Source organism: Nematolebias whitei, chromosome 11, assembly GCF_014905685.2.
Source record: "Nematolebias whitei isolate Nwh7 chromosome 11, NemWhi1, whole genome shotgun sequence".
NCBI lineage: Eukaryota > Metazoa > Chordata > Actinopteri > Cyprinodontiformes > Rivulidae > Nematolebias > Nematolebias whitei.
The window spans coordinates 34,695,509-34,722,122 of record NC_056508.1 but is presented as its reverse complement, the minus strand read 5'-3'; the positions used below and the strand labels follow the sequence as shown (position 1 = coordinate 34,722,122).

The window sequence follows — 26,614 nt, the reverse complement described above, 5'->3', positions numbered from 1 at the left end:
ACTCAGGACACGCTGGAGAGATTATGTCTCTCAGTTGGCCTGGGAGAATGTGGTAAAAAATAATACATTTCCAAATCTTCAAATATACATAACCAGTTTTAAATTAGCAGTCACAATGAGGTCATAACAAAGTGAAAAATATGTGTAAATCTTTCTAATCAGCCCTTAAAACTCATAATTCTACATTTTTCCGGAGTCCACCTTCATTGTTCTGCATCAAGGTACCTTATTTTCAAGAAACAAGGAACAACTCAAACCAAGATGTGACCTGAATTTGCATGTTCAGTATGGCCATTAGAAGCAACATAACGAGTTCAGTGTTCAGCCTGAATTGAGCGAAGCTGCCGTGGAGAGAAGATGGCAGCAGAAAGTGAAGTTGGCGGACTGCTTGTCTTGAAATTAGGACACATCAAGCCCCAAGATGAGCATGAAAATACACGTGTACACTAGTGTGTGTTAGTGTGTGTGCTTATTTACACAATTCTCAGTCACCAACAAGGCGACTGTTGATTTTATTTAAATAAATCACTCATTACCCATTAAACTTCACTCAACATTAGGAGCAAAAACACAAACTATATCCACCATCAGCTCAGTAGATAACAGATCCTCATTTTTACTAATCCCTAAAGCCCATATTTAAGGAACTGGGTGAAAGTGATGGTTGTATGAAAGACAAATAAGACATTTGTGTAATCCAGGACTGAACCTGAGTTGAAGTATCTGCCAGTTGCCATTGTAAAGAGTAACGAGTTCATATCACATAAAAAACCCTCTTATTATTAGACATTTAGTGTTTTCTAAGTTACTTGAGTTACAAAGTGAATTACAGTAGAGTATACCGCTGATTTATAAAAGCTGCTGGCTTATAAAGTTAATAAAGTTAGAAAAAAAACATTTTTTTCTTAAATTTTTTTTTTTATCATTTACCTGAAATCTTGTCTAGAAACAAGTGATTTTAATATGATTAAAAAGGGTGACAGATAAAGTTTTCATGTCCTACACTTCTTTAAAATGGTAGATAACTGCCACCATGTGGGCAAATGTTATCAACACAACCTGGGAAGACTTCCGGCTACAAATGTTCACAGTAAATAATCCGTCCAAAATGAGTGTGTGGTCTTCACAGGCCACGCTCAATAATTTACCAGCTTTATAAAACATTCATATATATCCTTAAGGCTTGATTTGACTCTGTATGTCCTAATGTGATTATTTTTGCATGGCCATTTGAATGAGACCCACTAAAGCATGACAGGAATTGATTTTTACCCCTGTATGCATATTTGCATTTGAATAGAACACTTGTGCATGAATGCCAAAGAGGGCATTCAGCACAGAAGGTTCCTGTGAGTCACCGCAGTAATACATCGCACACTTCGCCTTCATCCAATCAGCACACAGCTTGCTACAGTATAAGCAGCAATATGACAAATCTTCTTGGATTAAATGAGTTACAGATGAGATGACATATGGATAAAAATGTAATAATATTGTGTAATATTGTGCATGATGCCATTAAACTGTACTATAAAGAACAGATGCAGTTTCAACAAAGACTAATGATTTGTACTGATGTGAAATGCATTTTCTATTTGGAGCCTTAGTGAATTATAAATCATGTTTGAAGGAGCTGTGGGATAAGTTGCACTGTTGTTCCTAAGTAAAAGTTTAGAAGGAAAAGCTCTGAGTTCATTATTTATTTGTTAATATTGTTTTCTAAGAAGGTTGGTTGTAGTTTCTACACTCCTTAACACTTCTTTAAGGCATTCTGGGATGTGCCATGTCTGATTTCAATATAATTTCAGGCATTTTGTTCATTTAGACAGAGGAAGCTAAAAAAAATTGATGGATTAACTTCTTTGGCAACAAATTTGTCACCCCGCTGCCCCAAAAAATAAATAAAAATTCATTGCAGTTACAGTAATATTACATCCATTATGGGCCAGTTTTAGGTTACTTGGGGATAAAATATTTTCACTAGTCAATTAGTGCACATAAAATATAAATTAGTTAACTAGTAAGGTCAAATAAGTACAAAGTACTACTAGTCCACTTGTTGACAAAAAATGCATCAACTTCTCCAATAGTGAATATTTTAGAGTTTACATTTGACTACGTACAATTTTAGGTCACGTTAGTCAACTATTAGAAACAATTGTGTTGACTAGTTAACATGTAAGTATTTTTTATGCTTACAGTAGTTATCTTTTATGACAGTTCAGTGGTCTAGTTTATTATCATTATTATTAATAATAATAATAATGTGTTGTCATCATTGTATGTTCCCATACAATGACGAAATTGCCTCTCTGCATTTGGCCTATCCACCCCCAGGTGGGGTGGTGGGCGGCTGTTGGGGCTCCTGGGGACAATTGGGGATAGGGTGTGCTGCTCAGAGACACCACGAGTGCAATGATTGGGGATGGAGCCTGGTGCTTTCAGGTCCCGGGTCAGCTGCCCTGCCTCTACCCCATCTCAGCCCCCAGTTAGTGGTCCACTAGTTCATTCCATTTCAGTTTATTTATATGGTGCCAGTTCATAAACACAAATATTCCCATAAAATGCAAATTAGTGAAAGTTATCTTTCTAAGGAAGAGAGTAATTTGTGTCAAATCTTTACTTTTCATTTATGTATGTGTGACTGATCTGGTGTGGGAGGGAAAGACTGGGAGGTTGTTATGTGTTTTATATGTTCAAAATGAAAAATGTATAAAAATACTTTGATTAAAAACAATCTTCACTTTGTTGCGAGCTCCCGTTTTTAGCAGCACATTGGCGACAGAAAGAACTTTCCAGCAAAACTGGGCTCAAGATGAGCGGCCACCTGCTTTTACTGGCTGGTGGTTTGAGAGGAGGAAAAGGACACATATTAATTAAAAAGCCCACTAATTGGAACTATCCAGTTATTAGAGGGGCAAAATTGCTGGCTAATAAATTTCAGCAAAGTGCCACTAGCTGGTAAAAAAAAAAAAAGTGTTAGTAAGAGTGTTTGTTGATTTAGTTAAAAAACATTGTTGAACTATTGTGACTAAATATGCAACTTGTGCAGTGTAGTTGCAAACTAGTGGGTGAAAAGATGCTTGACATTTAAGGTTCAAGATTCAAGATTCTTTATTATCATTTGCGTCACATGTGGTACATGAGGTTGAACAAAATTGTGTGCAGGTCCCAGTTACATCCAACAACAGCAAAATATAAATTGTAAAAGGAAACAGTTATAAGATCCAAGATATAAACTAAGAAATACACTGAACACTAATAGTGCAAAACAATACGCCGAACAACAGCAGCACGAACATGAGTCTGTGTGAGCAGATGAGTACGAATGAACACAGCAAGATGAAATAATTAGCAGCATGAGATCAGCAGCATGGATAATCAGCAGCACATATCAACAATGAAAGTGACATTACATTGATTTTTTTTGTTGTTGTTTTTTCTATATCAGGCGTATTGAATACATACTGCCATGGCAAGAATTACTATGTTTTGTTAAACAAATACTTTGTTAACAAGGTCAATAGTTGACTTGCCCCAGTTTTAAAACTGGGTCCTTTATATGGAAGGACAACTTGTTTTTTCTTCTTTCAGCTGCTCTTCTTCTTCAGGGGTCGCCACAGCGAACTATCACACGAAGACTTGACAATTGTTTTTACACAGGATGCTCTTCCTGACACAACCACTGAGCACCGAGCTGCCACAGCCCTCTGTGTGGAGCAGAGAGCTGCCATCTAGGGTGCCCGGGGGAGCAGATGGTGGGGGGTTAAGTGTCTTGCTCAAGGGCCCAGCAGGGTGTGGCCAATGAGGGCAGAGGCAGGTGTGTGTGTGTGTGTTTCACCTATCCCACCCACATTTTGATGTTGTCAGTCGATCTGGGGAGTTGAACCGACAACCTTCCGACCACAGGCCCACCTTTTCTAACCTCTGCGCCACCACACCCCTCATATCCAAGGACACAGGAGGTTAAATCAATCTGAAGCTGTTTTTCAAGAACTTATGAACAGGTCTCATGATCAGAGCCAATCAGAACCTTGAGTGTCTAAACTACTTATTTTCAATTGTTCACAGAGATGGGAGTGTGAGCATGCATTTGGTGAAAGCCCCCCCTTATTAACCCCCTCCCTCTCACACACCGAGCTTCGGAAAAAGATGACCCAAAAAGCAGACGCTCACACTTTACGCACGACGTTAGGAGTTCCCCTGTTTCCACGGTGAAAACGCCCCTCCTGTGCTCCTCCTGTGCTCCTCCTGTGCTCCTCCTGCTGACAGTCAGCCACCCCTGCCGGCTGCTGCCTGCCTCTGTCCCCAGCCTGCAGCGCTCCATCTCCCGCCGCAGAGAGAGAGGCGCTCCGGGGCGGTGGCGGCGTCCGTCCTCTTTGGTCCCCCCACCCCCAACACCCTCCACCGCAGGTCAATGAGCAGAATCCGGACCGAGGCTTGACATCCGGACCTGACGGGACAGGTATGCACTTTATTTATATCTGCCTCGATCTGATTCACGTGCACGGAACGTTCTTATCGTCTCTTTTTTTGGACGGTGACAGTTTGTGAGAAGGAGGAGGAGACGTCAGCCGCTGACAGAAACAAAAACGCTTTGCGCACAGATCCACAGCGACGGAAATGAGACAGCGCTTTTGTGCTGCCTGTGCCATGTAGAGGGTGTTACCACACAGAGCAATATGGTGGGCAGCTTGCTTTAACCAGCTGCACATCCTTTATTCCGCGCGTCTCAAGGCCCAGCAGGAAGAGGCAGGTGCACCTCTATCGTTTTATTGCATCTCTTGGTGCTGAGCACATCTCACCAGTCCGCTCGGTTTCTTCTTCTTAATCATGCACAAGGAATGTGATGTTCCCTTCTTCTGTGTGGAGTCATGGCTAACAGCTGATGCTGAGGAGAATGGGCTAATTGAAGATGGAGAGTGCTGGCGGGTGTGGCAGAGGGGACAGGCATGGGTGCCTCGGTTGTCTGGAGCTCTCCTCAGTGCCATGGAGAGCTTTTAGAGTTCAGACATGACCTCAGACTGGTGGAGAGTTTGTCAGTGCGAGTGCAAAACTGCTATATGTTGTAAAAACTGACGAGTTGTTCCCTTTCGTCAGGCACGTTGAATCTTTCACATGAGCGGTTGTTAAAGCCGCTCAACAATAGAAAGCTGGCTGCTTCTTTGTTAAACTGCAGGTCTATTTCAAATCTTTCATTGCCAATATTTGTGAGACAATAAGATTTAATTAACTGAGCAACTTCCTGAACTCTAATGGTCTTTTTGATCAATTGCAGTCAGGGTTTCAACCTCATTACAGCACAGAATGAACACTTATTAAAGCAATAAATGATCCAAGGTTGAATATTGACTCAGGTACGGTGTCAGTTTCAGTGCTTTTAGATTTTTGTGCTGCATTTGACCGTGTAGATCTCAACATGTTGTTGAACAGGATTGAAACTTGGATAAGACTCAGTGGGACATTTCTAAAATGGTTCACATCCTTCTTTGGAGGCCGAAGAAAATTTTGTGATTATTGGAAGTTACAAGTTGGATCAAATGTCTCTGGCATGTGGGGGTTCTCAAGGATCTATTCTTGGACTTCTTTTGTTTAGCATGTATATGCTACCATTAGGTAAAGCTCTACAGAATTTTTATGTCGTCTACCATAGTTATGCAGATGACACACCCCACTACATGATTCACTTCTATAGAATCAATCAAATACTACTACTACTACTAATAATAATAATAACAATATGTCACTCGTTAATACAAATAAACAACTGAATGAACTAACCATCTGACTAATGACAAAACCGAGATAACTGTTTGACACTGACAAAAGAAAACAAAGATCAAGTTATAAATCTTGGTGTGCTGATAAATTTTGACGTTCTTAGCAAGAAAATAGTTGATAATATTTCAAAGATATGGTTCAAATCATTTGACGTGGGGTTCTGTAGAAAGGTTATGAACATTTAATATCCTACCTGCTGTAGATAGTCTCTTTGAAAGACCTCAGTTAGGAGAAACAGACGTGTAACTTTGTCAGACTTCTGCATTTTTCCGATGGATGCAAAACTAAGACCTAAATAGATACAGGCAATAAAACTATGAGATGGGTAATATTTATTATGTTGCATTCGTTGTCAACACTTTGTCTCTGATGACTGTGTTGATCAAGACCATGGTGGTCTTTAAAAAAAGAGTTAATCTTTCCAAGTATTGATATATTATAGAGGCAGTAAGAAAAGATGAAGCTTTAAGGACGATCGCCCCCTAGTGGCTGGATGAAGTACTATTGTTAGGTTCAGCCCCTCCATGCTAATGAATGGGACATTTCCTGACAAAAAATTAAAATAAACTTTTTTCAGGTGTTGATTGTTGACTCATGTGTTTCTTGTCTTGCTACTCTGTGCTCAAATTTGCATTTGTTAACAAAAAGTGTCATGTCACATTTTGATTGACAGTGCAGCCTTTTAGTGAGATGGGGGAGTATTTAAACAGGACCTCCATTGTTATGGAACAGCCCTGCATCCTTATGGTGCACAAACTCTGGCTCCAAAGTGCAGTGAAATGACAGTGCTCCGAAAAACAAATATTATGGCTTCAAATTTCAACAGTGGAAGTTAATAGAGTTGTGCACGTTGTCCATTTTTATTTAGATTATTGATTCCAAGACTTTTTGACAGGAATAGCTTTTCCTAAAAAGAGTTATCGGTAAAATAAAAAGTTTTAAGTTAAATTGTAAATTAAAAAGTTTTAGGGTAAAAGATAATGGATGGATGAATTCTTATAAACTTTTACACCACCGTCGTTTGACATTTTATGGTTATTTTGGCAGAAATGTTATCAAATTCCTGCAGGAAGTGCCCCAGCTGGCTGCACAGAGCAGAAGTAATAGCTGCTGCTATGTACGCTTGGAAGTAACCATCAATTATTTTTCTTAACTGTAACATGAAACTGCTGCTAATGTAAAGCTTCATAAAACAGCATCTACATGATTGTCTATGAAAAGTCTGAAATGGGAGATGAGTTAAAAACACAACACTGCCACACATTTCTGCTGTTTGCCATGCTACAGAGAAAACGAGTTAACCCGTCATTGACGAGTGTCCGGTTTCTTTAAAAACAATTTTAGTTCTGACCAGAATCAAGATCAAAGTGGATTACTGCTGTCATAAAACACGTCCATTCTCAAAAATGTCATAGCTGTTGATGTGAAAGCTATTTTATAATCCCTGACACCGCTGACACCTCATTTGCCTTATATGCAAAAACACACTCTGTAGGTCATATACTGTTGATGGCAGTTTAAAAGGTTTAAACATAGTGTTAGCTTAAAAAGCTATGACATTTTGAAGATTAGAGTTGCTTTAAAACTGCTCTCGCTCTGAATAACCTTTAGCTCAGCAGTCCAGTCAGAACTAAACTCAGTTTCTTCACATTGAGGTTCTTCAAGCAGACAAAAGATGGTTCATGACTTCACACAGAACCCCACCTTCAAAGATCTGGTTTAAGTTCAACCTTTTCTTTCACTGCTTTTAAAATTAATTCACTTTACAAGCAGCAGCTCCGACATGTTCTCCAGGTAAATGAAATCAGAGTAGGATGAAGCTAATCACTGCAGCCCTCGCTGCTTTCCTGGACAGACAAACTGACTGACAGGTAACTCAATTTAAATTAGATATTGTGCTGTGCAGAATATAGATTTATTTATGTAGCATTTTGAAGGTCAGCCTATTAGATGTTCCAAGTTACAAAACAGAGATAACCGAGTTTTACTTCAAAGCTTTGATCGAACACTAAAGATACAAGATAAATACTACACAGTATATTTGAGCCACTCAGAACGGCATAAACAGCATCTATAGTACAAACAAGTTCTCATCACCAGTAATGAACTCTTTTTTTCATCCTCTTTCTGCTCAGACAGACTGTCAGCCCTCAAGTATTTGGCTCTTGTGCAGTGACACCACAGGCCATAGTATCTTCCAGACTGAGTTTGTGGAGGCAGAGTTAGGGAGGGGGGTAAATTAGATCTGCAATCTATCCACCCATCTGTCCATCCAGGCCTCTTCCCCTCTGTGCATCCTTCTAGCTCGTATTCTTTTCACCTGCTCCACTTTTAGCCTCCACAGCGTTGATTATGACAGTGCAAACATAGAGTGGTGCTCCTCTGTTAGCTGGGAGTAAAAGGCAATTTGCATATCTTGTTAAACCCCAACAGGAAAATATTTTAAACACTTGTATGTATGTATTGCACACTAAGTTTTGAATAGTTTTTTTTTTCTTACTTGTGGAATCTCAAATTAAGCAAACACCAGATTTAAAAACTCCTTAAGCTACCGTAGTATCTCACTGGGGTATGATTAGTTGGAGACACAAAATTGTGGGGAAAATACACAAATTGTCATTTGGGATCGCACTGAATGAGTTCATCCGTTATGTTCTCGTAATTACTTAACTGTTAATAACAGCTGTGACATTCTTGTAAATGATGTGCTCAATTTTAGGTTGCATTTAGTCTCATAGATGTGTCTCAGTTGGACAAAACCATTCCATAGTTGTCTTGTATCTGCTCACAAAAACTAATTTGAGAAGGTATTGGGACAGGTTTCTGTGATGACCCTGTGACTACTCTAAATGTGCCACATTCATTTTTATTTGTATATTATTAGTGAGGCCCTGCAACTCAAACATAAATTGAGAATTCTTGAAAACATTTCAAGACATTTTGTAAACTCTTGCCAATTGCTGTTTGCAATTTGTGTCTGACAGTCGCAGGCTAATGAAATGCAGGCTGCAGATGAACTAACTGGTTTATATGGTACGTGGTGTATGCAACTATGCTGCCCACTCAGGTTGATGTGGACCAGAAGTTATAGTCAATATGTTGTCAGTCAGTAGGATGTTCCAACCATTGTGTGTGCGTGTGTGTGCTTTTTCCTCAATGATACAAGCATGCATGCTTGTTTAAGGTAGCACACTTTGATACAATTCTCCCTAGAGTCCCATGTTAAGTTATCCCATGATCGATTTGCAGTAGCTCGTTGAAGCAGAGCCGATGTGCGTTCACAGCCTTTCTGCAACTCTCGGGATAAAACTCACGTTGCTTGAAAGTCAGAGGAGCTTTCAAAGGCGTATCAAAGATAACAGCATGTAATAAACTGTCACTTGTGCATTATCATTGCGAAGGATACACAAATTAGCATATCAAAGTTGTGACGGTAAACGTGGTTTGTGACAGACATATCTATTTGGGGAGCCACATGTTATCATAAGATGAGGCTTTTAGTTTTAACAATCTGCAGTAATGGATTTTCTGCAGCATATGAGTCTAAATTGTGATGCCTGTCAGAGTGAGAGGCTGCAAAGGTAATGAGTTTCCTTTTGATAAAAATAAAAATATAAAAAATAAAAAACATGCTGCATGATGATTGTTAAAGCAGATTTTTAAAAAATCTTATTACTTTTGTTAGCAAATTTAGTAAAATGTCAAATCGAATCTACAACTTAAACTGTAGTCTAGATATAAAACAGACGTTAAGCTTTCCTAACATCTGTACAGACTTATTGGATTAGACGAAGTAAGATGCAATGAAATCAAATCAATACCTGAAAATTTAAAATCCATGGGTTTAATTTCTATCTTTAGGATCCTTTAAAGAGGATTTAGGAGGTAAAGGCCAGGCTCATTAGTAGATTCCCATTCGCTCCCTTTTGACTTGAACCTGCTGAATTAGGTTAATGACTGACACTGACTCAGCTGATCTGATTCTTTCCCTTCAGTAGTTTGTTGGTTGCTTTATCAGTAAGACGTCTGTCACCATCCATCTGTTCTGCATCACACTGTCCAGTCTGTCTTGCTGCATTTCTCTGAGTCAGATTCAACAGTATTTACAGATACTCTTCAGAATGCGTTCTGCTGCTTCTTTCACTTCGTCAATAAACCCCAGTACCCCTTTTCCATTGGTTTCATGCCAGTGCCATCACACTGCCACCAGGTTTGGCAGGTAAGGTGAGCCTTGAATGATTGGGATACATTTCACTTGATACTGTTTTGGTACAAGTCAATAATGGTTTATTAGTCTTAAAAATCTTACTCCAGATCTGGGCTGGCTAATTTAGATGTCTTCAAGCAGAGTCTGATGTTGAATGTGTTGGTGAGTCTTTGCAGTGGTTGCCATTACGGCTCCTGATGTAAGGACTAAATGTAATTTTGATGTTCTAACAAGATTGAGTCCAGTCCTCTGGAGAGGCTCTTTGTTGAAGCATTTTGTTTCATATCCAAAGGACTTCTTCAGTCTGGATTATAAAGCATGCATCAGCACATAGTTGTGGTATTATCATAGAATATTGCATTGATGATATCAGTTACAATAAAAATATATTATCCTCATGTCTAATCAGGTGTAGGGATCCAGGGAGGTGGGAGTTTATCCAGCATGTTTTTTTAGCAGCTATGGTTAGGGAGGAAAACCAGTTTTCTGTTAAATGAAAGGTTGACATTTTGATTCTGGTTTCTCCCACCCCATGCTAAGGTGTGTTTGGACCAGACACTCTATTCCTCATAATCTGTGAATATGGTCTAAAAGTTCTTTAAGTGTTCAGACAGACTAGAAAAAGTGTCAGGATCCTTGTGTTTTTGTCTTGTGATGATATTTAGTTTGTTTGGATCTGTTTGTATTTGTGTTTTCAGCTTTTCCAAGTGTTTTTTCACTCGTGTAGTCAGCTTCTGCTCCTGCCACTCTCACTTGTTCCTCATTGTCTCTCCCCAGGTGTTTGCCATTATCTGTCATTAGTTTCCCTTTAAGTTCAGTCTCATTGTGTTTCTTCCCCATCCGTGGATTGTGCTTCCCGATGCTGTCATGCTCTGTTTCCTCCATGTCTCCCTGACCCCGTGTTATTTATACGTTTTGCTGCCACGTCAGCTTTTTGTTTTTATATTAATAAATCATTTAATTTATTTTTACCTCAGAGTTCCTCGTGTCTGTCTGCACCCTGGGTTCCACGCCTCAGAACATAATAAAAAGACTGAATAAATACAGCCCATTTACCGTTACCTGGAATATAATAGCCTACCATATATACTGTATATTTGCACACTGATATTCCATTATATTAAATGTTGGATATATTGTGCAGCCCTGGTTGGCATGTTGGTAAACACATGCAAATGCTACCATATATACTGTATGGCACAAATAATGATCACAAAATAATCTCAAATGTATTTGTTGACAAAATTACTCAATGTTAATAACTAAGTTTAATTTTGTCCACATTCACTCAAGGTAAACCTTAATTTAAAAAAGTGCTCTGAGTGTGTACTTCACATCACCAGTGGCTGGGATTGGTGAAAAAAAAAAAAAAAAAAAACAGATCTTGGAAGAAGTTATAAAATAACAATGTTTCCTTCAGCTGCACTGCAACTCTTGTATCTTTATATGCATGAGATGAACTTCAGCATCCTAACAAACCCAGTCTGCCTCTTTCTTTTCTGAGTGCAGGACTGCCTCACATCGTTGCCTTCTCTTGTAATACAGGGAGGTGCCGGAAAAAAGAAATGCACCAAATTATGCAAATCAGTCCAATTTTATTCTATTTTTGCTTCTGTTGCTCCAACATGCTGCTTCTTTAGATTCCAAATTGACCTTTCATTAAGTCTACTTTAATTTAGACTTAATATAGTACAAAAAACAACTGCATAAACCACATTGCACATTAGCATTTAAATACCATTTCTATGTTGCTCATATGATAAAATGCTCCACCCGAAGAGCAACGACCTTCTAATATTTTTATAGTTGTCATATTTAGCCTGAGTAGATGTCTTTAAGGGGATATTATTCCATTTTTTTGAATTTATTACACATGTTTTTGATGTTCAAAAATATTCCATATTAGCCTTCAGCTGAGTTCTTTTGTTAATTGCAAGTGAAAGTGGGATTTTATGGGAAGCGTTTGGTCATCCTCATGCAAACACCACCGCTGTCTCCACCAGTCATCCACCGTGTCACATCAGTGTGCCTATCTCTACATGAACTGTCACATTCATCAACACAGGGCCGTGTGACGGGTCACCTCTTCCTCCCTCCTTCACACGTGGACGTAGCAAGCAGCAAAAAATACAGTCTCTCCTCCCAGTCTCTCGTTATTTCCTTTATCTTATTTTGACATGCTTGACAGGCGGTGTTAGGCTGGAGTTCCCATGGTAACTGCATATTAAACAGGCATGTCTGATGTCTTTGTGTTAACTCATGTTGGTGGCATCACTCCTCACTTTGGTTAAGATTTAAAAAAAAAAAAAACAGTCTTCTGCCAGCGCAGCATGGTTCCTGTTATTTTCCTGGTGCTGGGTTAAGAGCGAAGCTTCCAAGGAGGGAAGGTTGTTGAATCACAGAGCGAGAGATGTTTTTTTAATTTTTTTTAGCTTTGAGCATTCACGATGCTGTTTGACCTCAATTTAACTGACTACCATGATAAAGATGAATATGATGAATTGTTTATAACTCTTATGGTTAATATATTACCTGCTCTGTGCAGTGTGGGTGATCATCAAATTATTTAAAGGTAAATTAACACAATAATAACTAGTTATGCACTCATGCTTTGTGTCAATAGCTCAATATCTGTAAAAGTGATTGAGTTGTAGCCATGTTTGTGTTTGTGAAGGTCCGTTAGTTGTAGTAACCATTGTCAATCAGATTTACTCCAGAAGTTTTATTTGCTGTAAATGTACATCCAATGAGTACTTTCTGAGAGTTTCATTAAAATCTGTTCTGTGATTAGATATATTTTGCTAACACAACAATGGAATACAATCACAGATACAGGCACTTATATTAACACCCGCTTTTTATTTTGGCGATCAATTTTCACCGGTTAAAAAAAAGAGACGATGGTCCTGAAGACTGAATCATAGATGCAGCTGGTTGGTAATCATACCTGATCCACAATTTATGGATTCATTAAATGAATACTAATATACTGAAGTGGATTGCATTGAAACAAGGAGAATTTTAGATAGGCTAAACTGGAGTTTTTACAAGCATGAACAAGATTAAATTGGTGTCTATGGACTGTATTTAATTGGCTCTAAATTTGGTTTGTTCACTTTCTTTGTGCAGTGCATGGTGTGAAACTGTGCTATAATAAAATCAAACTGGGATTTAAAATGTTAACAAAAAATAAAATAAAACACACATATTCAACTTGATGTTTTAATCTACCTTTGATTAGTCCAGCTCAAACTATTACAACCATGTCCCTTTATGTGTCTGTGGTATTAAAAGCAGCTGCATCCCCATCCCTTGTTACTAAACCTAATGAAGATAAGACTGCTGCTCTGTAAGATGCAGGCTCCTTCACTTATGAATATTTAAGATTTTCATCTCATAAATCATTTCATGCATTCTGACAGCTCATTTTAAAGGATTTTACTGGCTGATTTGTTTTAATCAGTGAGGATTAACTTTATGGTGACCCGCCCCAAACTCCCTGCCTTAATAATTTCCATACGTACATTTTGCACCTTCTTTGACTCTGTGCAATAATGAAGCAGACCCTGATAAGTTCTCCATCACTCAAGCTGTCTCTTAGTATCGGCTTCAAACGAACAACAAAGTATTTCAGATGTTCAAGTGCAGAAGCTGTAATTCCCTTTGCAGAAGTGCAGATCTTTCCTACAAGAAAGTGCTTATAGTGTGTGGACATGAGTGGGCCGGCTCTCCCTGGGGCTTTCTGTCTCTTTGGATGGATGAACTTGCAGCCTCATTGCTTTGGATGTTGTATCATTTATCTCGGTTGTGGTGCGACATGATTTGCAGCAGACTTAACAATCGTGCTTTGCAATCTGCTTCTAGGACTGCTGAGTGCCACAAGTTTTAGGCATGTGTGGATGTGGTTTCTCCTGAGCAAGGAGATTGCCCCACTCATTCTTTCCTCTAATCCACCACCATCTTTTCCCTGTTATCCCAGGAGCCAGTCCCTGACTAAAACATGATTGATGGGCTGATGACTGTTTGGGTTGTCAGGAAAGAGGCACTGATTGTAGGACTGAAATGTAAGAGAATGTCCATGATGAAATGATTATCATGTTCCATGGTGTTAGTTTGTGGTCTGTAAATAATGTCTTGTATGTTTGATAATGTAGAGTTCCTCAAAGCTACTTTTTTGGATACATGCAAAAATCACATTATTGTTTACTTTTTTTTTTGTTGTTGCCAGTATTCAATCTGTAGTTTAGAAATAGGTTGTTAAAGGAATGCATATCACCCCTTACCTTCCATGCCAGTTTAATATTATTATTATTTTTTTACTAATATCATCTTATAATGAAAAGGGATGATGAAAATGCAGGAAGTTATAACAATTTTGGTCCAACCTTGTAAATGATATGTGCTGTTGTGACATCTTCAAAATGTCAGTTCTCAAATGATACATTCAGGATACCTATATGTCAGTACCAGATCAAATTTAGCTCAATATCTGCATATTTGACTAAATTATAACCATTTTTGTGTTGGCTAAGCTTAAGTAGCTGCAGTGGCCATATTGAATTGGGTTGACTCCAAATGTTAAATAGTTGTAGAAGTACATCCAGTGATACTTTGTTTCATTAAACTATGATATAAAACAAAAGGTAAATATTAAAGAAAACATTCAAGAAATAACATATTTAACTTTAACTGCCAATGACAACCCCCCCCCCCCAAAAAAAAAAACCCCACTTTACTTAATATTGTCCTTTAATATAAAACACACTGGGAAAAAAAAGTTTTACATAGAATGATGATCATATCTTTACTATTTTTCAAAGGGTCACAACAATAATATTATTTATGCAGCATTAAAGACATTTGCAGACAAGTGTTGTCTACGTCCCTCAGCAATGTTGTCACCCTAAAAAGCATTATAGCAGAGTGGTGGTGCAGAAGTTAGGGAAGGTGGGCGTGTCATCGGAAGGTCGCTGGTTCGACTCCCCAGACTGACAGCATCAAAACGTGTGTGGAAAAGGTGAAACAACCACACCTGCCTCCACCCTCGTTTGCCCCATTCTGGGCCCTTGAGCAAGGCCGTGAACCCCCACCATCTGCTCCCAAAACAGGTCTTTCTTGAAAACGAGTCCTCCTGACTCAATGAGACTACCTGTATAAATAAAGGTTAAATTAAAAAATAAAATTAAAAAAGTCCATGTTAATCAAAGGCACAACAGAGAGGGAAATACTAATCAAAGATGAGTAGATAAGAGCAGTCCAATAACTTGGCACTGAAACACCATTAATGACAGATTATTTTTTTAAATGTGAAAACAGATGGTTTGGTTAGAGCATCTAGTTTTTCATGTGAATTCAACTAAGTTCTGGTAACATTTCAAATACAAACAGTAGAGACTTGCAGGACATTTTTTATTTATTTCTGTGAATTTTGGGAAACAATCAATGTTTTAGTTAAAGAAGAACATCACATTTACCTGCAGTAAAAAAAAAAAAAAAAATGCTGGGGGATAAATAAATTCAGTCAGCGTTTTTCCTAAAGTATCTGTCAACCCTCTCCTGTGTTGTCTGCCAATGAAAGTAGAATATGATTCACATACAATTTCCTATATTTTAAATAGACAGTTTCTTCAACAGTTACGCATCTAACAAGGTTAAGTCAGGTCCTCTGGAAGGATTCTTTTTGTTGAAACTTTTCATATTTTATCCAAAAGATTTCCTCAGTCTGAGGAGCTGCAAGCAAACTCAGTATTATAAATAGCCCCTTCTCATAGTGGATCAACCAGTTTGCTGCTGACAGCCAAAACTAGTTGTTCACATGCAAAAGGAGAACCATCAACATAATGATTGATAGCGCCCTGATGGCTGCTTACTATTCGCAAGGAGCTGAGTGATACTTGCAAAAACAGCATTGTAAGAGGGTGACAGATGGACATGGAGGCCTCCACCCGTTTAATGATGGGTGGGCTCTCTTCACAAAGATGGCTTCCTTCACTTATCTGTCAAACCAATGTTCCTTTCTATCAAGAACGTGGCTATCTTCATCCCAGAAAGAGTGACTGCTGGCTTCCAGATTAGTGTAGACTCCTGGCCTGACAATGTTGCTCTTCTGTGCTGGGTCATCCTTTTGGGTCTTTGGGATGGACCCATCTTTGCCATAATGTATTTTCTGGTTTAAAAGCCACTGGCACATCATGTTTAGAAAATAAACATCTCAGTTTCTCTGAAATTCCCGCAACATACATAATGACCACTGGTCTGGGTTCCTCCTTTTCATCTGATGGCTGACTGGAGTCCTGTTTGGGTTTCTTCTCTGCTTTCAGGAAGGCCCAGTTAGGATATCCACATTGCTGTAGAGCCTGTCTTGTGTGGGATTCTCCTTCTACCTGGCTCCTGAGTAAGTGGGGACACTGTCTGCTCTGTGGTACAGAGTCCTGATGAATCCTAACTTGTGCTCCAAAGGGTGATGGGAGTCAAACTGCAAATACTGGTCTGTGTGGGTGGGTTTGCGGTACACCTCAGTTTGCAAATGTCCTCCATCAGAAACTGAGACCTCACAGTCCAAGAAAGCCAACCTGGGATTTATGGACTACTTTGGCTATGATTGCCTCAAATGAGTCGGCGGGGGAGAGGGCAGACATCAGAAACCACCTGAGCACCATCAAACTGGTTGACCCACTCTGAGATGGTTCTATTTATAAAATTGAGTTTGTTGTGGATCCTCGGACTGATGAAGTTTTTGGATGAAAGACGAAACGTTTCAACAAAAAGAAACTATCCAGAAGACCTGACTTAACTTTGTTAGAACTTGGTTGAAATAAATATATAAAGTTCACATGAGAAGATGTAAAAGAAGGCAGGTTAGCAGGTTAGTATGTATATTGTTGGATTGTATACCTGGATTATTGAGCATGGACTTTTTTGGTTTTAATATTGTGTATGCTGTTCAGTGTCAGGAAGACGGTGATCAGTCTTACATTGGGGAAACTAAACAGCCACTGGCCAAAAGAATGGACCAGCACAGAAGATCAACACCATCAGGCCAGGACTCTGCGGTCTACACTCATCTCCAGGCCATCAGTCACTCTTTCAGGGATGAAGATGTGCATATCCTTGATAGAGAGGAACAATGGTTTGAGAGAGGAGTAAAGTAGCCCATCTTTGTGAAAAGAAACTGTCCATCATTAAACAGGGGTGGAGACCTCCATGTTGAACTGTCCCCCTCTTACAGTGCTGTTATTGTTAGTATCATCCAGCCCTCTGTGAATAGTAAGTGGCCATCTGGGCTCTAACAATCGTTATGCTGATGGTCCTCCTTTTGCATGTGAACAACCAGTTTTGGCTGTCACCAGCAAACTGGTTGATCCACTATGAGAAAGTGTTGCTTATAAGACTGAGTTTGTTGCAGCCCCTCATAATGAAGAAGTCTTTTGAACAAGACTAAATGTTTCAACAAGAAGAATCCATCCAGAGGACCTGGATTATTGAGCATTCATCAGGATATCTTCTAAGTATGTTTTATTTATTCTACAGTTGTAAGACCTATGTGAGAATACGTGCAACCTTTACATAGTTAGTACCCAAGTGACTACAGGTAGAATGAAAATACTTTGTTAGGGTTAAAACTCTTAGGTAGATGTTGTGAGAATTATGTTTTTTACACTTACAACAGAAAATATATATTTTTTAAACAAATGAACCGAGTCAGTACTTATTGCTTACTCAGGTACACACATCTGATGCAGGATTTAATGCTGCTTTATGATCTATAATCTATAATACAGACCAATCAGCATTTATGCAGGCTCTGATCGCTAATACAAAACAAAAAATAATTCATTGTATTTTTTCTTTGAGATATGTTTCTGTTTATAACTGAAATTGTTTTCAAACATTTTGTTTTGCTTAAAACTACATGGGAATCCATTTAAAACTGTACACCACAGTATTGTCTCGTCAGACAATGGTGTAAAACTTTATTTTTGGTTTTGCAAAATCCTTCCCGTTCTCTCAACATTTCTCAGACATTGAAGCCACTGAGATAACTTGACCAACTGCTGTTTTCTGTCTGATTTGTTCACACGGAGGCAGCCATATTTTTCCATCACCGCTCCACACTTTGGACATAGGCAAACACTTGACTCTGGTAGCACATGCACTGTGTCCTGATAGCATACTGTGTTGGAGAGGTGAGAGAAATCCACAAGCTGTTGTTATCCGTGTTACTCCTGCTCGGCTGTGACATGCTTTTGAGATGTTACGTTTGACAAATTTTCTCAACCCGTCTGCCAATGAAGGATGGGCCTGTGGGCAACTGACGGCTGCCTGAAGACGCATCAATTTTGAGAGCATCTAAAACTGACAGAGTCATTGTTTGAGAAATAGCTTGGAGACAAATGTGCTCAGGCAAGACACAATGAATGGCACATCATTAACAATTTTTTGCTCTGGCTGATCAGCCTTGATTTGTTTCACTGTCTGGTAACATATCTGAACCCTTCTGATGCAGGTTTTGGAGCTTTGTTTGAAATCTCTTTTTAATGCAGTCCTCTAGATGATCCCAGACACAAGCAGTTATCGGTAATTGTATTACCGATAACTGCTTATGGTAAATTATTGTGCATCTGCACTCACATGTAGAACAAAAAGGTCATCTCTGAAGATAAACTGACATAAAAGGCTGACTGAACTGATTCAGCATTGGTCAAGTACATGTGTATGTGCAGCTATGAGAATCGGGTGCATGCCCAGCTAAATTTTCTTTAGCTCGATCTTACAAAAAAGAAAGAAGATTATCTGAACTCATCTAATATTGGTCACTGGAGAGGAGCTTAATGCATTTCAGGGAAACAAAGCTCATTTATTTGGTTCGAAGACACAAACTCCTTATTGGCTTTGAGAGGTACTCCACAAAAAACAACCACAACAACAAAAAACCACTACAGAAGTATACAACTGTGTTGGACCATCTGTACACTTCTATACTGGGAAAGGCATCCTGGGAGGTGGAAGTGACTCATTTATCTTCCCATCTAGAATATCTTATGGCATGCATATGCATATAGACTGTGCTGTGCATTTGCTAGGTTCACCCTTAGTCTGGCTAAATGCTACAATGATTTTATTAACAATATTTTGTTTAAGCCAAAATGATAAAAAAAAATCAGGCTGAAGTTATGAACCAATAAACACTGTCACTATTTTCAATGTTTTTCCTAATGTTATAGCTTTTATTAAAGTGTACAGTGAAAGTAGTTACCCAACATGGCAAATGCTCACAGATTTTTTTGCCTACGTTTGCAGTTATCCTCAGCATTTGGAGATTTGCAGAATCAGTGAGCAAAGTAAAATGTTGCCATTTTAAACTTTTAGAAAGCATAAATCTGTTAGCATCAGCTCTGCTTGTCATGTGTTACTTTGTGAGAAACATCTAGGGTTTCAAAGGACTACCAATGCAGAATCTTGTTCCTAATTCTAAACAAGTAGATGCTTAAACCTAAATAAACAAATAGTACTGAAATAAAAAAGTGGAGGCAGTTCCATCAATTGCAATCATTCAAATACATGCAAATGAAATTACTTGCTGGTTGATAATGCCGGTTTGTGAGGTGTTTTCTGTAAAATGTTAACATGATATTTGAAACGTTGATTCTTGTAAAGCTAAATTATGCTTGTACATCTGACATTATCTATTACCATTGTTTCATTTTCTGCCATTGTATAGGTAAAGGCAAAATGACAAATACATTTGGTTATTTTGACTTTGTTATTGGATTTAAACAGAGTTCTTCACTATTTAGTCAACAGTGTGGAAAAGCAGCAAGAACTGAAGCAAATATTTACTTGTTTTTTTGTCAGCAAGTCACTCATTGACTTGCGTGACTTGCTGTTGGGCACACTCCCAACTGAGGTCATTTAGAGCTGCTCCAACTTTAACTGGTCGTGCATGCAATTGTTTTTTTATGAGGCAAAACCAGCTTGTGTCTTTTGTATTGGCGTACGCAAGTTTTGTTTTTGCTCTCGCGAGATTTGTATTTGCTCTCGCAAAATTTTTATTTGCTCTCACAAGATTTGTACAGTATTTGCCCTCACGAGTGTTGTATTTGCTCTCACGAGATTCGTATTTGCTGTTGCGAGATTTGTATTTGCTCTCACGAGTGTTGTATTTGCTCATGTGAGTTTTGTATTTGCTCATGCAAGTTTTGTATTTGCTCTCGTGAGTTTTGTATTTGCTCTCGTGAGTTTTGTATTTGCTCTCGCGAGATTTGTATTTGCTCATGCGAGATTTTTATTTGATCTCGCGAGATTTGTATTAGTTCTCACGAGATTTGGATTTGCTCTCGCGAGATTTGGATTTGCTTTCACGAGTGTTGTATTTGCTCTCGTGAGTTTTGTATTTGCTTTTGCGAGATTTGGATTTGCTCTCGCGAGTTTTGGATTCGCTCTCGTGAATTTTGTATTTGCTCTCGCGAGATTTGGCACAATACTGACGCCATATGTTAGTCTGTTTCTGTAAACTACTCCCAGATAAAATGTTGGGATTTTTTAAAACTTTACTGGTGTCTGCGTGTGATGACACACACAAGAAAAAGTAACTCCTGGAATATAAGTGTTTTTAGTGATCATCAGTGTCATAAGTGTTTTTAGAGCTTTACCAGTCAGTCTTTCATTCTTTACCGACTTTTCTTGGCGCTCCATCTTTGAAGTTTAAGAACCAAAGAATCCAGATGATTTATTTAAAAAAATGCATTTAATTAGAGTCTGAACTGTGCAAGAGTTTTCAAATCTGAGCACCACACACATCTTAAACTCCATCAGCTCCCTCACACGGATGTGTAATGGTGCAGAGATCAGAACTGATGTGGACCTGGTGTGATTGAATCATAAAAAGAACCTAAAGAACTGATTGGCTTTGCAATCATTACATGGAAGAATGGAGCAGTCTGAAGTTTTTGACACTGGACTTCTCCAGCTTGCTTGTGATTCCCAGCCACATTATACTGTCAGCAGCTTCGTATGACTGACACTGATTGGTTGTTTTACAGTGAGCAGATCTATATGTAGTATACTAGTCATGGAGATGAGACTTGGAGGTGTCACGGTTAAACGTGGAATTTGATTCCTCTTGACTGTGCTTCTCAGCACAGAATAATTGCATTTATGGAAAGATTGCATAAGAAAGTTAAAGCTTTTAAGGTGAAACTGAGCTGCTGGCAGATTATGTAACAGAGCTCATCTTCTTACAATGGAGAGCTCTGCTGGGAAAATCTGCACCCTCACATAGATGTTACTCTGACTGTACGTTTTACCTAAACAAACTCCAAACTTGTAATACAAATTAAATATGTAGCATCATTTCAGTAACATTTAATACTAACTTAAATCATTTTATGCTGGCAGGGGAGGAAGATTTAGATGTTTTGGTTAAACATAAGAAATGACGATATGGTATCTCATACTTGAGACATGCACATCTCTCCAAATGTGTTGAGCATGACTGTCAGTGACTAATACACTAAATTAGCTCAATATCTGCACAAATGACTAAATTAAAGCTGTTCTCGGTTTAGATAAAGTCTATTAGATGTGATAGCCATCCCAAATTAATCCACATTTAATCAGCTGTCGATGTACAGTCAATGATTACTTTCTAAGATTTTAAGTAAAATCTGTTGTTCCCTTGGGTCAAAATGACCACATGTTCTTAGTTTTAAAACAATTGCAGTGTGTAGAGTTCAATGTATGTCTTTGGGATAATGCTCGGCCACGACCACACCAAATTTTAGCTCAATGGCTCTAAAATAGGTAGAGCTATAGCCATGTTTGCACTTCTAAAGGTCAGTTAGGTGTAGTGGTTATTTTGAATTAGGTTGACTCCAAATGTTTTTCCTTTGTAGATGTAAATCCTAGAATCATTCCTTAAAATGTTCATTAAAATTTGTTAATGGTTCATGAGAGATGTTGCTAGCAAACCTAACTGACTCCAGTAGTTAATGGGAAAGTTTAAAACTTATCTCGTGTGATCGATTAGTGCTCAAAGTATCTGTTGGGGATGGTGCTTAGCTACTACCACACCAAACTAACAGAATTAAAGCCATGTTTTCTTTGTTAAGGTTGCTTAGTTATGGCAGCCATCTTGATTGGTGTTGACAAAAACTTTGGTTGTAGAGGCGCACACAATCATTACTTTCTGAGAGTTTCATTTAAGTTTGTCCCACTAGTTTCAGACTCTGACTCTACAGACTGATGTCTCAGTACAACATATATATATATAAATATATATAAATATATATACAGAGAAGAGTTTTGCATACTGTTTACAATTAAAACTCAGAATCAAAACAAAAAAGAAAATTTATTGGGCACCGAAACACCTAAGCAGCCATCAACGTCACCATCAGCTCTTGGCAAACTTTTGGATATTTTGATAACGCTTCAAACAAACACAGACATGCACAAACTTTTTTTTTTCTTCTTCTTCTTCTTTTGACTGCTCCCCTTCATCAGGGGTCACCACAGGAAACTAAATTGCATGGAGACTTGGCAATTATTGTTATGCTAGATGCCCTTCCTGACACAACCACCGAGCTACCACAGCCCTCTGTGTGGAGCAGAGAGATGTTATCTACGGTGCCCAGGGGAGCAGATGGGTGGTGTTAAGGGCCTTGCTCAAGGGCCCAAATGTGGGTGGAGACAGATGATAAAAATTTGATGGTACCTGTGAAAAGAGATCCCAGTCCATATAAGGCCACCCTAATGGTACCAGACACCCCAGGACCCCACTGGATGCTTTTTACTGACTGGTCAAAGGTTGCCTTTACTATAACATAATGTTATGCCTGTGTCATATCTCATATGGGTATAACACATCAATTTTTGGTTCTGTAATCTTGCAGCTTCTACTTGAGCTAAAACATTAACTTTGAGGGGTAAATGTACATTTGCAAATTAAATAAATATCATTGCAGCTGAATGATACAGAGCAATAAGGCATACATTACGGTATGGTTTGTAATCATTTATATTAATATATAAAATAATTAAAGAGCCTGTTTAAAGTTGTGGGGGCACGCTGAACAGCGTATGACATCTGCAGCCTTTCAGGAGCCAGACAGCACTCTGCTTTGATCTGACATTCATTACACAGCAAACTGAAACTGACCTCCCATTAAAGCTGAGGCATGCTGCGCTGCAGCCTCCCCAGTTGCAAATACAGAGAGCCGTTAAACATTTTAAAAGATAAAACATTAATTGAATCCTGCTCTTGAGGGTAAAAAGACCGTATTGTTTCCTCGTTGACACACACTTGTTGGTCATTTGAAATTCAAACAATACTTCTGCTTTGCTTGTCCCCAATTGGTTTTTCCATTAAGCTTTTTAATCAGTGAACACCCCCCTCACCCACACACTCCCCTACAAATCACAAGCTCCCATTGACCTCGTCTTATTTTATGTTTTTGTCCTTATTAAAAAACTTATGAGAGTGGATATTTAGATGAGATGTTGTGTAATTTTCTTGTGTACAAATCCACTGTTTTTCAATTTTATGTACAGTATTATGCAAAGTACCTGAAATAGTACCCATAATAAGAATCCAAGTAAAAATTACCACAGTTTCATGGGGGGAGGGAGTGTTGCTTTATTTTTTTATTTTTTATTTTTATTTATTTATTTATTCATTTCATAACAAAATAAAATACATATCAATTAACATATATGTAATTAGAAAACAATTATAAATATAAAATGAAAGGTAGCAGATGAAGAAAAATCTTATTGAATCTGCTCCTTATTTATCTAATAAACCATTCAAACAAACATATTCAGAAAATTATCAGAAACAAGTAAATAACTCAAGTAATATTTCAAATATCCAACATTTTTCATGAAATACATTCATATATATTTTTTTAGCAATTGAATTTTTACCATTTTCTTAAATACCGAGATTGATTTAGCTTCCTTAACATCTAACTCCAAGTCGTTCCATAGTCCAACACCCTGAATTAGGGTAGATCTTCCCTTCAAACTGGTTCTGAATTGCGGTTTAACAAAAACATCTTTCCCCTTAAGATTATAATTACTAGCTCTTTTTACACAATGCATTTGGATATTAGAAGGCAATGTATTATTATGAGCTCTATACATGAATGACAAAATGGTATAATCCACCAAATCAGGGAACTTCAACAACTTCATTTGACAAAATAATATACTCGATGGATGATAATAATGTTTACCCTTGATAATTCTTACAACTCTTTTCTGCAAAATAAAAATAGACTTTGTAATTGATTTACATGCTTTTCCCCAAACATTAACACAATAAATCAAATGTGGCACAACAATTGTATTATACATCAAATACAATGCTTTGTCATTCAGTAGATACTTAACTCTATAAAATATTGCAATAGATTTTAATATTTTCATTTTAACAGAATTTATATGTTGCTTCCATGATAATTTATCATCAATGATGACACCCAAAAACTTCGCCTCATATACTCTACAGATTTCAGAATCTTCAATCTTGAATGAAACATCAATATTTTTATTTTTATTGCTAAATATTATATAGTTAGTCTTATCCAAATTTAACGATACTTTGTTTAGTCTAAACCAACTTTGAATTTTACAAAGCTCAATCATCATTAATTCCAATAACTGTTCAATATTCTTACCAGAACAAAAAAAAGTTGTGTCATCCGCAAAAAGAACGCATTTAAGGAGGCTGGACACCTTAACCAAATCATTCACATACAAGATGAACAACTTTGGACCAATTACAGATCCTTGAGGAACTCCACATGTAATGGTGCAGTAATCCGATCTCACATCATTTATCTGCACAAATTGGTTCCTGTTTTTTAAGTAACTGCACACCCACTGCAGTGCCAATCCTCTGATACCGTATTTGTATAATTTTTCAAAAAGAATGTTATGATCGACAGTATCAAATGCCTTTTTTAAGTCCACAAACACACTCACACAATACTGTTTTCGGTCCACAGCAGTTGTTACTTGTTCCATAAAGTCTACTAGCGCCATGGATGTGGAATTTTTTTCTCTAAAACCATATTGGCTATTAGTTAGAATATTTTGCCTTTCAATAAATTGGTCTAATCTGTTACTAAATAATTTCTCCAAGATCTTAGAAAACTGTGGTAACAAGGATATCGGTCGATAGTTATTAAACACACATTTGTCACCACCTTTAAAAAGAGGAACCACTTTAGCCACCTTCATTCTATCAGGAAATACTCCCTTAGTAAAAGATAAATTACATACATATGTAAATGGTTCGATTACATGACCCAATATGTGTTTTACAAACATCATGTCCATATCCATCCAATCCTTTGATCTTTTGTCTACAAATTTATTGACTACAGTCATTATTTCATATTTGTCAGTTCCAGTCAGGAACATACTTGCAAGATAATCATCAATTAAATAGTTCACATTGTTATCCACTTTAGGTATCGTTGCAGCAAGGCTGGATCCAACGTTCACAAAGTATTGATTAAATCCATTAGCAATTACATTTTCATCACATACATTCTTGTTGTCTATTGTAAAGTTTTGTGAAATGCCTGTTTTTCTTATATTTTTTTGTAAAACATTATTCACTACCCGCCATGTTGCCTTGATGTCTCCTTTACTTTTATTCAATAAATCACTATAATATTCTTTCTTATGTTTTCTTATAATCCCGACTAATTTGTTTTTATACTTCTTATATTTATCTTCTGCTTCTTTTGTTCTACATTTTAGGAAACATGCATACAAATAGTTTTTCTTTTTACAAGCATTTCTCAAACCCTTCGTCATCCATTGCTGGTCAACAACTTTCTTCTTAATGTGGTTTTTTGTTACACAATTTTTTTTATATAAAGCTTCAAAGATATTCATAAACGCATCATATGATTCATTTACATCATCAACATAAACACTATCCCAGTTTTGCTCCGCTAAGTCATCTTTCAGTTTATCCAATGCTTTCTTAGATGTATTTATTATTTTAGTTATACTTGGAATTATTTTTTTGGTTGTTTGATACTTCTTGTAAATTGTGAACACTGGTAAATGATCACTAAGATCACTCATTAAAATACCACCAGTCACATTCCCATTTGTTGTATTTGTAAAAATATTGTCAATTATAGTTGCACTGTGAGACGTGATTCTTGTTGGCTTTGTAATTAATGGGTAAAGATTTAACGAATGCATTGATTCTATAAATGTACCGACGTTGTTAGAATCTTTTTTTATTCCTAAATCAATATTAAAGTCACCACACAGAAAAATTGTTTTGTTACATCTTTTATCAAACAGTTCAATAATTTTATCTGTGAATGCTTCAATATTCGATCCAGGTGGTCTGTATACACAACTTATTATAATAGTTCTGTCATTATTATTAATTATTTCAATAGTTATCATTTCAATTAAATTCTCATCAATCATTGACATTTCTCTGATTAAATTACATTTTATAGCACTATTTACAAAAAGTGCCACACCACCACCTCTTTTGTTATATCTATTCATAGTATATAATTCATACCCATCGATTTGGGCATTAATTATATTTTCATCCTTTAACCACGTCTCAGACAATGCGAT

The 26,614-nt window shown here is 37.6% G+C and overlaps 1 protein-coding gene across 1 annotated transcript in view; it reads left to right on the top strand.

Moving 5' to 3' along the window:
- Window positions 1–4,352: 4,352 nt before the first annotated feature.
- Window positions 4,353–26,614, top strand: part of si:dkey-178k16.1 (band 4.1-like protein 1) — a gene marked incomplete in the record, with an annotated part of 53,455 nt that continues 31,193 nt past the window's right edge. The window contains 1 exon segment of the mRNA XM_037684923.1: window positions 4,353–4,465.